Here is an 11,552-nt window from a genome sequence, read left to right as displayed (position 1 = left end):
TTTAGTCATGCAGTAGCAATTTGTGACACAAAAATCATTTTCCAAGTTAAATTGTACACATTAAATGATGCAATTATCATGACATCAGAAACCATAGGAAAAGAATTTTGCAAAGCTATGTTTTGAACCCCAATGATGGCATCTGATTGTGCTGCTGTGCTAAGCAAATCTATAGTACATAGTTTTTCTGTGACAGAGTTGTGTTAGTGGTAAGTGAACATTCTCACTGATGTGATATAATTGAAGTTCAACCTGTCTCACTTTGAACTTCTAAGTTTTCAAAGTATTTCAAAATAGAACTGATAGTTGAATAGTCATCTGTATTATTGAAGATACAGCTTGGATAGCATGATAGGCAATGAAAGGCAAATTACAGAAATAACTGTGTTGAAAATGTACTAATGCAGCATGAATGAAAGTGTAGAACATTCCTAGTGCCAGCACAACAGGATTTGGCATCAATTGACATGTCAAAACATTTTAGACCTATACTGAAATGGACTTTGTTTTCCTCATTTATTCTGGTGAGAGTGACTCTAATCACATTTTTACTTTTGCCTGACAGTTTCACGTTAACAAGAATTAACATATGAAAAACTTTACATGGATGACACATAAGAAAAGCCATGACACATGATTTAGCAGCAATTAGATTTGTGTTTCCTGTTTTATTCCTGCTGCTGCTGAACAAGCTAGAACAAATGTACTCACATAATTTTGAAGCCAAAAAAAATCTTGTGGCTAAATTCTACATCAGCATCTCTATCCATGTACTCTAAATAAGAGGTTTTAAAAGCAATCTGTTTGAATATCTCCGGTGCTGAATATTTCAGGGTTTTTTTCCCATCTTTTAAAAACATAAAGAAAAAAGCCAAACAAACAGCAGAATTAGGAGCAATATTCTCCTTGCAAAGAAAATTATTGTATTGCTTACTTTTCATTTCTGCCAACAAAGATCTCCAGTGGTGTGTTTCTATGACTTTGGGATTGGAGGAGGTATATATTACTATTTAAAATATCAATTCCTATGCACGGCCTTCTGGAATTCTGATTTTCTTGATCTGTGTTGGAGTCCAGTAATCTGCATTTTAATAAACACCCCCTCCACATGATTCCTATGCATACTAAATTTTGAGAACCATTGATACAGAGGCTAAATTAAGGGCATGGTAGTAAATACACCAAGACAGGTATTCAGAGTACTGGATTTCTGTGGAAGTTGGTCATTTTCTTTGATTACTGCCAGGCCATGCTAATTTATAGAAGAACTACTGATACTAACAACTCTGTAAACAGTTCATCCAAGCTACATATAGCAAAGGCAAGTGGAATTTAAAATATATCATCCTGCAGTTTGGAATTCATACACTAGATCTGCTGGATTAAATTAAGAAAAGACCAAGAAGAGTTTTCAAAAAGAAATGGCACCAGAGAAGTGATTAAAATGTGAACAAATATAAAGAAGAATTTTCAACCCATAGGGATTTCGATAATGGAGCAACTCTAATATATCTGATGGGAATAATTTACAATTTTCTGATGGATTAGATAAGAAATACACAAATTACTAGAATTTTTAATTCAAGTAAACTGATCACTAGAATATCATTGGTAGAAATAAGCCATAAAATAAATGGCTAAAGTTACACAAAATCAAATTTATTATTCATGACAGCATTTATATTAGTTGGTTGAGCAGTCTTAAAAATATTACTTGTTAAGTAAGCCAACTTTTAAACTTTATGTTATTAAGATAAGCCATGGACTCATTTTCACTTTTTAATTGAAAAAATCAATGTTGCAATATTATTACTTTTTAATAATTATTTTTCATATAGAAAACAGTTATCCAGTTCTCGGTTTGAAGCTTGATGAGCACCTATGCTTCTCTGTACTACCATATCAGTAAAACAAGTTTTTAAAGTCTTCTTATTTTTTTACTTCTTAATTACTTGTTATTTTATCACAGATTTGTCTAAAACAAAACATTTCAAACTACTGTAATTTTTATTTTGTTTTCTTTTAATAAATGTTAACATTTGTACCAACCCATATATCAGACTGAGAAAATCATGAAGCAAATTTTTGAGGTAAGGAGAACCCAAATACAGTGCACAGTAGCTCTGATGTGGGCTACACCCATCAGAAATTTTGTGTCATAAATTTTACACATATATGTAAACATTGCACTTAAAAAAAAATCAGTACCAAGGATACCAAAAACTCTTTAAAATGTCTTCAGTCGTTTTACCATAAAGCAGTTCACAAATTTATGTTATCACATTGTCCATAAATTCAATAAAAACAGAATATTCAACTACAAAATTCTCTGCTTTCATCCAATTTTAAGGTTAAACAAAATTGAATTGAGTTCAATCTTTCAATCATTTGTTTAATATTAAAATGTAACTTGTTTTATAAAGACACCTACTTCAGCTTGGCTTCAGCTTGTGGTTGCATGAGCAATTCAGAGCTTCATAAAATATTCTCTAGTTATATCCAGTTTACCCTCTAAGATGATTCTAAAATTGACTTTGAAGGAAACTTTGAACAATTTTAATTTGGTCCTGTGATTGGATTCTCCATTCTACCTACTTAAGACATCTCTCTTTGAAGCTGCAAAATAGACTGATGATTTTCTTTCAAATGTGTAAGATAGTTTTTAAATATACTTTAACACTGATGATTTCACGCTTTATATCTTGGGGGTTTCTCATCAATGAAACACCACTATTTTGGATCACTTGCAGCTTCACAACAATAAAACTGATCTTTAATTAAGCATCTAAGTATCTCTGAAAATTTGTAGATCTGCTGCTCCTGTTTGCCACTACTGGTCCACTATGTGTGGTTGAGAGCCTGCTCTCAACTGCTTTGCTTTCAAGTTCAGTTCAGGGGACCTAAAGGACAATTACTTTATTTCAACATGCTTCATGATTTTAGGTTGTTCTGAATTTATCTCACCATGAATGTTTTCTCTATAAGCATATGAGTAAGATTTCTTATTTTAAGTAAATGAAGAACAATATTTTTAAAAATGGAATTTTCAGTTATTTGTGTTATTTGGGAACTTACTACAGAACAGTGGAGCTGTGTATATAGAATAGGAGAAAACATTTGGTATAGCTCAACTCTGGCAGACAGTGAAACTGATTTATGGAAGCCAGTGGTTTATGTAATCAAAAGATTTAAATTGCCACGAATTTATGAAGTTATAAACTAATTTTTCAGAAAAGCTCTCTGTGCAGGACTCCTGAATACATCTAGGAAACACACTTTCCAGCATAGCCATATGGGTTACTGGCTGTAATGTTAAAATCCAGATCCTCCCAAGCTTTAAAAAAAAGTGTCATATTTTTCTGTCACTTTGTGCATGTATAAATTTTTGTCTTTGAACTTTCATTTCTTAAAGAATGAGTTGGTACTGTATGGAAAAGTGAGACAACATAATGTCTTATAGAAACTCTAAAGAAGAAAAAATTCAGAACTTTCTACTTTAATCTGGAGTAAATTTCATAGTTTAGGAAGATGGTCAATAATGCTTAAGCTAACAATGACATGTATTGATTAGCTTTATTTTAAAAAGTCTAGGGACAGAGTTGGAACTCCAAACATGGCTAAAATCAGGGCCTCAAAAATTGTCATCAGGAGTTAGAATCTCTTCCATGCTTCTCATTTTTTCTCTCTGTTGTAATTTCATTCTCAGGCAGGCTATTTTCTTGTGGTGGCATTGATGACCTTTAGAAAAATCTAAGATTTCATTGTGCTAATTTAGCAATGTAATCTGAAAAAGAGAACTTTTCCTCCAGACAATTCCCGTAAAAATCCCAGGGCTGATTTTTATTGGTCTGGATTAGATAGCATGCCTGCCTCTCAGTTAATAGCTCGTATTGGATGATGGAATGCTCTGATTGCCCCTGGGGTTAGAAGTGAGGTAAGTACACCTAAACCAGGTACAATGAAGGTGAAGGAGGATGATATTCCAAAGCAAAATTGAGGTGCTATTTTCAGAAGGGGCACGGATGCTGACAAGGCAAACAAATGAATTGTTACTGCATTTTACTACATACCATATATTTCCCTAGCCATGCAAACACAAACCGTCTGAAGGATAAATCAATTTTTTTTTTTTTTTTTTTTTTTTTTTTTTTTTGGTGGTACGCGGGCCTCTCACTGCTGTGGCCTCTCCTGTTGCGGAGCACAGGCTGCGGACGCGCAGGCTCAGCGGCCATGGCTCATGGGCCCAGCCGCCCCGTGGCATGTGGGATCCCCCCGGACTGGGGCACGAACCCGCGTCCCCTGCATCGGCAGGTGGACTCTCAACCACTGCGCCACCAGGGAAGCCCAGGATAAATCAATTTTGATCGGGTGTGAGAAGCACCTGAATGTGTACTTACTCAGAGAAGGCTCCTTAGTCCCTCAAGCAAATGGACTTCAATCTGTCCAAGGCACCAACCTGTAGACACACGTTTTTGTCCAGTCCACCTAGACAGGCCTGAACACTGATGGTAACGTGTTAGGCTCAAGCTGGGCACCCTAGTATATACCAAGTTTGACTCATCTTTCTTATTGACTTACTTTTGCTTAATGGCCCCTTTTTTCTATTAGATGCTTTGTTAATTCCTAAGTAAGTTCTTGCTGCTCAAAGGTCTGCAGTTTGGCATAATTTATTGCCTAATATAGACTGCTGAAGGAAGCCAAACTTTTTTCTGCTGCACCACTTAAAGACTTTTGACCCTCAGAGAGTAAAAATAAGAGGAAGGGAATATAAATCATGATGAAAGAAAGAAGAATTGGGACTCTTCACATTAGGACGGTAAGTCGATAATATTTGGAAGAAATCCATCTTAGAGTGATTATGATTTAAGAAGGAAAACATAATCGTGAGGTTTTTCTGTCCATTTATAGTTTGATAAAGAAAAGAACAAACACGATTATAACAAGTCTGCCTGAGAGAACTCAAAAGCCCAGTATCGTGAGTCCTTGGAAATATGTCCTTGACACCCCTGTTAAAATTTAGACTGAGAAATAAGGGTCGTCATAACCCCCAGCCCTCAAGGTCTTGAGTGTCTAATATAATCAGAATACTTCAAGTGCCTAATAATAATAATTAAGGTTTAGGTTGAGATACAAGGGTTATGATCATTTCAAGACACAGTCAGTTTTATTTGAATGCTTCTTTTGAAAATGTGCATTTATTCCAACATAAAGGAACAGTTTGAGCATAATAGGAATTCTGTGTTTGCTTACACATGATTTCACTTGAGAGAAGCACTAGATGAATGCACAAAGCTGTTGAGCTGAGCTTAGTAGACTACACCAAACACACACACATGCCCAAATCACAAATGTATGCCAGCTACGTTGGTTCAGGTTGGTGTTAAGAGCATCTGCTGTTACAACTTTCTATCCAGTTTCTATAATCCTTCCCCTATCATTTCACAAGCAAACTTCAGGTGTTTTTTGAGATAAAGTACCCTACATACTGAACTATTTACATATTTTATTATTTCTTTGTGTATTTTTAATCATTTAAAATGTACAATAAGACTATGCTACTGTTTTTATTGTTTCTTTTTTATTGAAGTATAATTAACTTACAATATTATATTGGCTTCAGGTGTGCAACACAGTGATTTGATATTTTTGTACATTATGAAATGATCACTGTGATAAGTCTACTTACCATTTGTCACCATAAAAAGTAATTACAATATTATTAACTATATTCCCTATGCACATTACATTCCTGTGACATTTATTTTGTAACTGGAGGTTTGTACCTCTTAGTTCCCTTCCCCCCACAATGCCCATTCCCCCACCCACCTCCCCTCTGGCAACCACTCATTTGTTCTCTGTATCTATGACTCTGTTTCTGTTTCTGTTTTGTTATGTTTGTTGATTTGTTTTGTTTTTAAGATTCCACATAAAAGTGAAATCATATGATATTTGTCTTTCTCTATCTGGCTTTTTCACTTAGCATAATACCCTCTAGGTCCATTCATGTTGTCACAGATGGCAAAATTTCATTCTTATTTATGGCTGAGTAATATTCCATTGTATATATATATACCACATCTTCTTTATCCATTCATCTATCCATGATCACTTAGGTTACTTCCATATTTTGGCTCTTGTACATAATGCTGCAGTGAACATCAGAGTTCATATATGATTTCCAATTATTGTTTTCATTTTCTTTGGATAAATACCCAGAAGTGGAATTTCTGGATCATATCGTAGTTCTACTGTAAAATTTTGAGGAACCTCTATACTGTTTTCAATAGTGGCTGCACCAATTTACATTCCCACCAACAGTGCACAAGGGTACCCTTTTCTCCACTTCCTCGCCAACACTTGTTATTTGTTTTCTTTTTGGTGGTAGCTATTCTGACAGGTGTGAGGTGATATCTCATTGTGGTTTTGATTTGCTTTTCCCTGAAGATTAATGATGTTGAGCATCTTTTCATGTGTCTGTTTGGCCATCTGTTTGTCTTCTTTGGAAAAATGCCTGTTTAGATCCTCTGCCCATTTTTAATCTAATTCTTTTTTTTTTTTTTTTTGCTATTGAGCTGTATGTGTTCTTTATATATGTTGGATATCAACCCCTTATCAGATATATCATTTGCAAGTATCTTCTCCCATTCAGCAGATTACCTTTTCTTTTGTTAATGGTTTCCTTCCCTGTGCAAAAGCCTTTTAGTTTGATGTAGTCCCATTTGTTTATTTTTTCTTTTGTTGCTTTGCCTGAAGAGACAGATCCAAAAAAAAAAATACTGCCAAGATTGATGTCAAAGAGTGCCTATATTTTCTTCGAGGAGTTTTATGATTTTAGGTCTTACATTAAAGCATTTAATTCATTTTTAGTTTATTTTTGTTTATGGTGTAAGAAAAATCGTTTCATTCTTTTTCAGGTAACAGTCTAGTTTTCTCAACACCATTTTTTGAAGAGACTGTCTTTTCCCCATAGTGTAATCTTGCCTCCTTTGTCATAGATTAATTGACCACATAAATGTGGGTTTATTTCTGGGTGCTCTATTCTGTTCCACTGATCTATGTGTCTGTTTTTGTGCCAGTGCTATACTATTTTGATCACTATAGTGATCACTATAGCTTTGTAGTACAGTTTGAAACAGAGAATGTGATGCTTCAAGTCTTGTTCTTCTTTCTCAAGAACACTTTGGCTATTTGGGGTCTTTTGTGGTTCATACAAATTTTAGGATTATTTGTTCTAGTTCTGTGAAAAATGCCATGGGTATTTTGATAGGGATTGCATTGAATCTGTAAATTGCTTTGGGTAGTATGGACATTTTAACAATAATTCTTCCAACCAATGAGCAAAGAATATCTTTCCATTTGTTGGTATCTTATTCAATGTTTTTTCATTAGTGTCTTATAGTTTTCAGAGTACAAGTCTTTCAACTCCTTGGTTAAATTTCTTCCTAGGTATTTTGTTCTTCTGGAGGCAGTTGTAAGTAGGATTGTTTTCCTAATTTCTCTTTCTGATAGTTTGTTATTAGTGTATAGAAATGCAACAGATTTCTTCATATTAATTTTGTATCTTACAACTTTAATGAATTCATTTGTTAGTTTTAATTGTTTTTTGGTGGAGTTTTTAGGTTTTTCTATATAGAATATCATGCCATCTGCAAATAGTGACAGTTTTACTTCTTCCCTTCCATTTCAGATGGATTTATTTCTTTTTCTTGTCTGATTGTTATGGCTAGGACATCCAGTACCACGTGAATAAAAGTGGTGAGAGTGGGCATCCTTGTCTTGTTCCTGATATCAGAGGAAAAGGTTTCAGCATTTCACCATTGAGTATGATGTTAGTTGTGGGCTTGTCATATACAGTCTTTATTATGTTTAGTTGTGTTCCCTCTTTACCAACTTTGTTGAGAGTTTTTATCACATCTTGATGTTGACTTTCATCAAATGCTTTTTCTGCATCTATGGACATGATCATATGATTTTTATCCTTTGTTTTGTTAATGTGGTGTTTCACAATAACTGATATGCAGATATTGAATCATCCTTGCATCCCTGGAATAAATTCCACTTGATCATGGTGTATGATCCTTTTTATATATTGTTGAATTTGGTTTGCTGATATTTTGTTGAGGGTTTTGCATCTATGTTCACCGGGGATATTGGCCTGTAATTTTTCTTTTGAATTTTATTTACTTATTTTTTATACAGCAGGTTCTTATTAGTTATCTATTTTATATATATTAGTGTATACATGTCAATCCCAATCACCCAATTCATCCCACCACCACCACCCCGCCAGCCTGTAATGTTCTTTCTTTCTCTTTTTCGTTCTTTCTTTTTCCTTCCTTCTTTCATTCTTTCTTTCTTTTTTTCCTCTCTTTTTTTATACACTCAGCCACTCCAAGTTTTTTGATTGAAGAATTTAGTACATTTGTATTTAAAGTGATCATTAATAGGTATGTTCTTATTGCCATTTTGTTAATTGCTTTCTGACTGTTTTATAGTTTTTCTCTATTCCTTCTTCTTCTCTTTGTCTCTTCCCTTGTGGCTTGATGATTTTCTTTAGGGTTTCTTTTTTTTAACGCGTCACTGACAAAGTTTTTGAGTATTATACCCTTAGCCTTAGTCATCCCATAAGACTTGTGGTTTTTATTGCTTAAATTTGCAGTGTGATAACTTTTTTAGGAAGGCATATGTCATGTTATAAAAAAGAAAACTGACTGTATTAAGTATTGATAAGAATTTCAACAGGAGTTTCAAATGTTTAATAATTGTAAGTAAAATTTATTGAATAAGTACTGTGTTCTAAATATTTTACATACTTAGCTATCAAATTTAACTTAATCCTAAAATGACCATATGGGTTAGGTGTAATTATTATCCCCATTTTATAAGGGAGGCAACTGAGATTTAGAGGGGTTAAATAATTTATTCTCCATCACATAGCTAACAAACAGTTGGGACTCAAAACCCAGCCCTCTGAGATTTCAGATCCTGCTTTAGACAACATTAACCAAGTGACAGCCATGGTCAAAGTACTGCGCTAAGTGAAGTAGGCCTCAGAACTGGACAGCCTTGTGGTAAAATCCAGGTTCCACCACCTACTAGCTGCATATCACTGAACAAGTTACTTAAACTTTCTAAATTTCAGTTTCCTGATCTGAAAAATGGAAGACAATCATAAAATAGCTAATATTCATTGAACACTCACTATTACCCTCCAAACAACTCTAGCAGATAAATATTATCCTTTTTCTACAAATGACAAAACTCAGGCTTAGAAAAGTTAAGAAACTTGGTCAAGGCAGCACAGCTGGTAGGGGGTGGAGCTGGGATTTAAGCCACAGACTTTTCAACTCCAAAGACTGGTATTTTTAACTGCTATTCATCACAGTTCCCAATAAAACTTTCCTCCAGGCTGTCTTTGAGGACTGAAAGAGATGCTGTGTAGAAATAACTTAGCACTGTGCCCAGTCTATGGTATGAACTTAATGAATGAAGTCTATTATTATTATTATTATTATTACCACCACTGGAACTTAGCCAAGAACAAAAATCATTATAACACAAGGCAGAATGTAAGCACTATTTGAGAGGTTAAAGAAAATAATAATCAAGGAGTTCAAAGGAAAGGAGAGGTGATATTTGTAAATAACATAATTCTTCAAGGAGAAGGCAGGATTTGAAAAAAATTGCATAGGATCTTGGCGGACAGAGATGGAGGAGGGTAATACATGTGGAGGGAAAAGCAGAGACCCTAACACAGATATAGGAACTGTGAGGTCTCTTCAGAGAGCAGAGGGCAGCTGGTGGCTGCAGCTGATGGTCTGAGTAGGGAGCCCTTGGAGGGTAGATGAGAAAGAGAGACTACCAGAGCTTCCCTGTGGAAGGCCTCACACTACTGGGAGGGGAGCCTTTGTTCAACATGGTGCGCAATGGGGAGTCAGTTTTGTTTTTGAGCAGGGAGTTAACATAAACAGGATTGAACACTGAGAAAACAAATCTGACAAAGACTGTAGCAGAGAGTGACTGAGGGCATGGGCAGGGCAGAGAGTCTGAGTCATTGGATGCTGCCCCTGCCAGCTTCCAGGTGAGTGTGGGTTCTCCTAAAGAATCTGAGATTCTTTTATGACTTGAGTGGTTTGCAATACAACAAGGCCCTCTGCAGGTACTCTGATGACTAGACTCAGAGGAATTTAGATGAGGCAGGATCTTAAAATTAATCCAATCAAAGAACCATGGAGGCAGACTTTAAGGCCTATAGGAACCCTGAATGGGAAGCATAGTGACAGAAGTAGGCTGGGTGTCAAGGGCGCACTCCTTCTGATCAAAGCTATGTAAGAATACAGGGTCAGAGCTCTATCTCCTATTTTTCTAGGACATCCCCTATATCTCCTATTTTTCTAGAATCTAGAAAAGCTGGATTTTTATACTAAAACATCTTGATTTCTAAATATGGGCTTGATTTAAAACAAACATCATGAAAGCCAAAGGAAATATGCCTGTGGACTGGATCTGCCTTTTAGGCTGCACATTTTCAATATATGACTTTTGACTAGGAAGGGAGTGTGGAAGTCATCTCTAGAGTATAACTTCTTCACTTAACAGACAAGGATAGCCTGTCCAAAGGGCCCCAGCAAAGTTAGATAATCATACAGCCAGACTAGATCACAGGTCCTTGAAGTGTCCATCCATTGCAGATTTTTTTTAATGTTGCTTCCAGTTTTTGCCCCAAGCTGGGCCACTACCATTGACTGTTTTTCTCTAAGGTATATATGGCACTAGGGTAGGGTTGAGAGTGATGTGTTGGAAGGAGGTTGATGAGATTTTCCTATAGATGTGAAAAACACTCACTCCTCATCTCATTACCAAAGTAAACCAAGAGTGTCCCGGTTAGCATAACACTGGTGCCAGCGAACCCTTGTTCACAAACAGGGATCAAGTGTTCCTAAATGACCACCTCATTCTCTATGTCCTGAGGATAAACCAGGGTTCATTTACAGTCTAAAGTCTCTCCCCAGACTGTACATTCAACTGTCAACAGGCACTTGAAGCTTGTTCTGGCCCCACCCTAAGGAAGATATGCATATTTTAATAATCTGCAGATGACAGCAGGGAATTTTTGTGGTTGATCCATGACAAAGGTCATTATTTTATATATTTTAAAGAAAAGAACTTTTTTTCATTTGTATACAAATCTCTTGGGTATATCTCCAAGCTCATCAAGAAACCAACCCCCAACACTAGTATTTCTCATAAAATATTGGGAAGCATTATCATCTAGGGTTTAGATGAGGGACTTTGGCATTAGATCTATCTGGTTCATGTCTAGGCTCTGCCACTTAAAGGCTATGTGACCTTGAAAAAGTGAATTGCCTTCTCTAAGCCTCAATTACATATAGGTGTGGATTAATTAAAACAAAGCTAACAATGCTTTTCAAATATTATAAGTGCTTATAAATGATAGCTATATTACACTATTACTTCAACTTGCTTTGTGAAGGGACTTAATATTGAATCAATATTTTTGTGCAATTTAAAAAATCTATATATGCCATTTT

The sequence above is a fragment of the Physeter macrocephalus genome, chromosome 7 (genome assembly GCF_002837175.3).
Source record: "Physeter macrocephalus isolate SW-GA chromosome 7, ASM283717v5, whole genome shotgun sequence".
NCBI classification, from domain to species: domain Eukaryota; kingdom Metazoa; phylum Chordata; class Mammalia; order Artiodactyla; family Physeteridae; genus Physeter; species Physeter macrocephalus.
The sequence above is the reverse complement of the archived record's forward strand: the minus strand, read 5'-3'. Positions refer to the sequence as shown.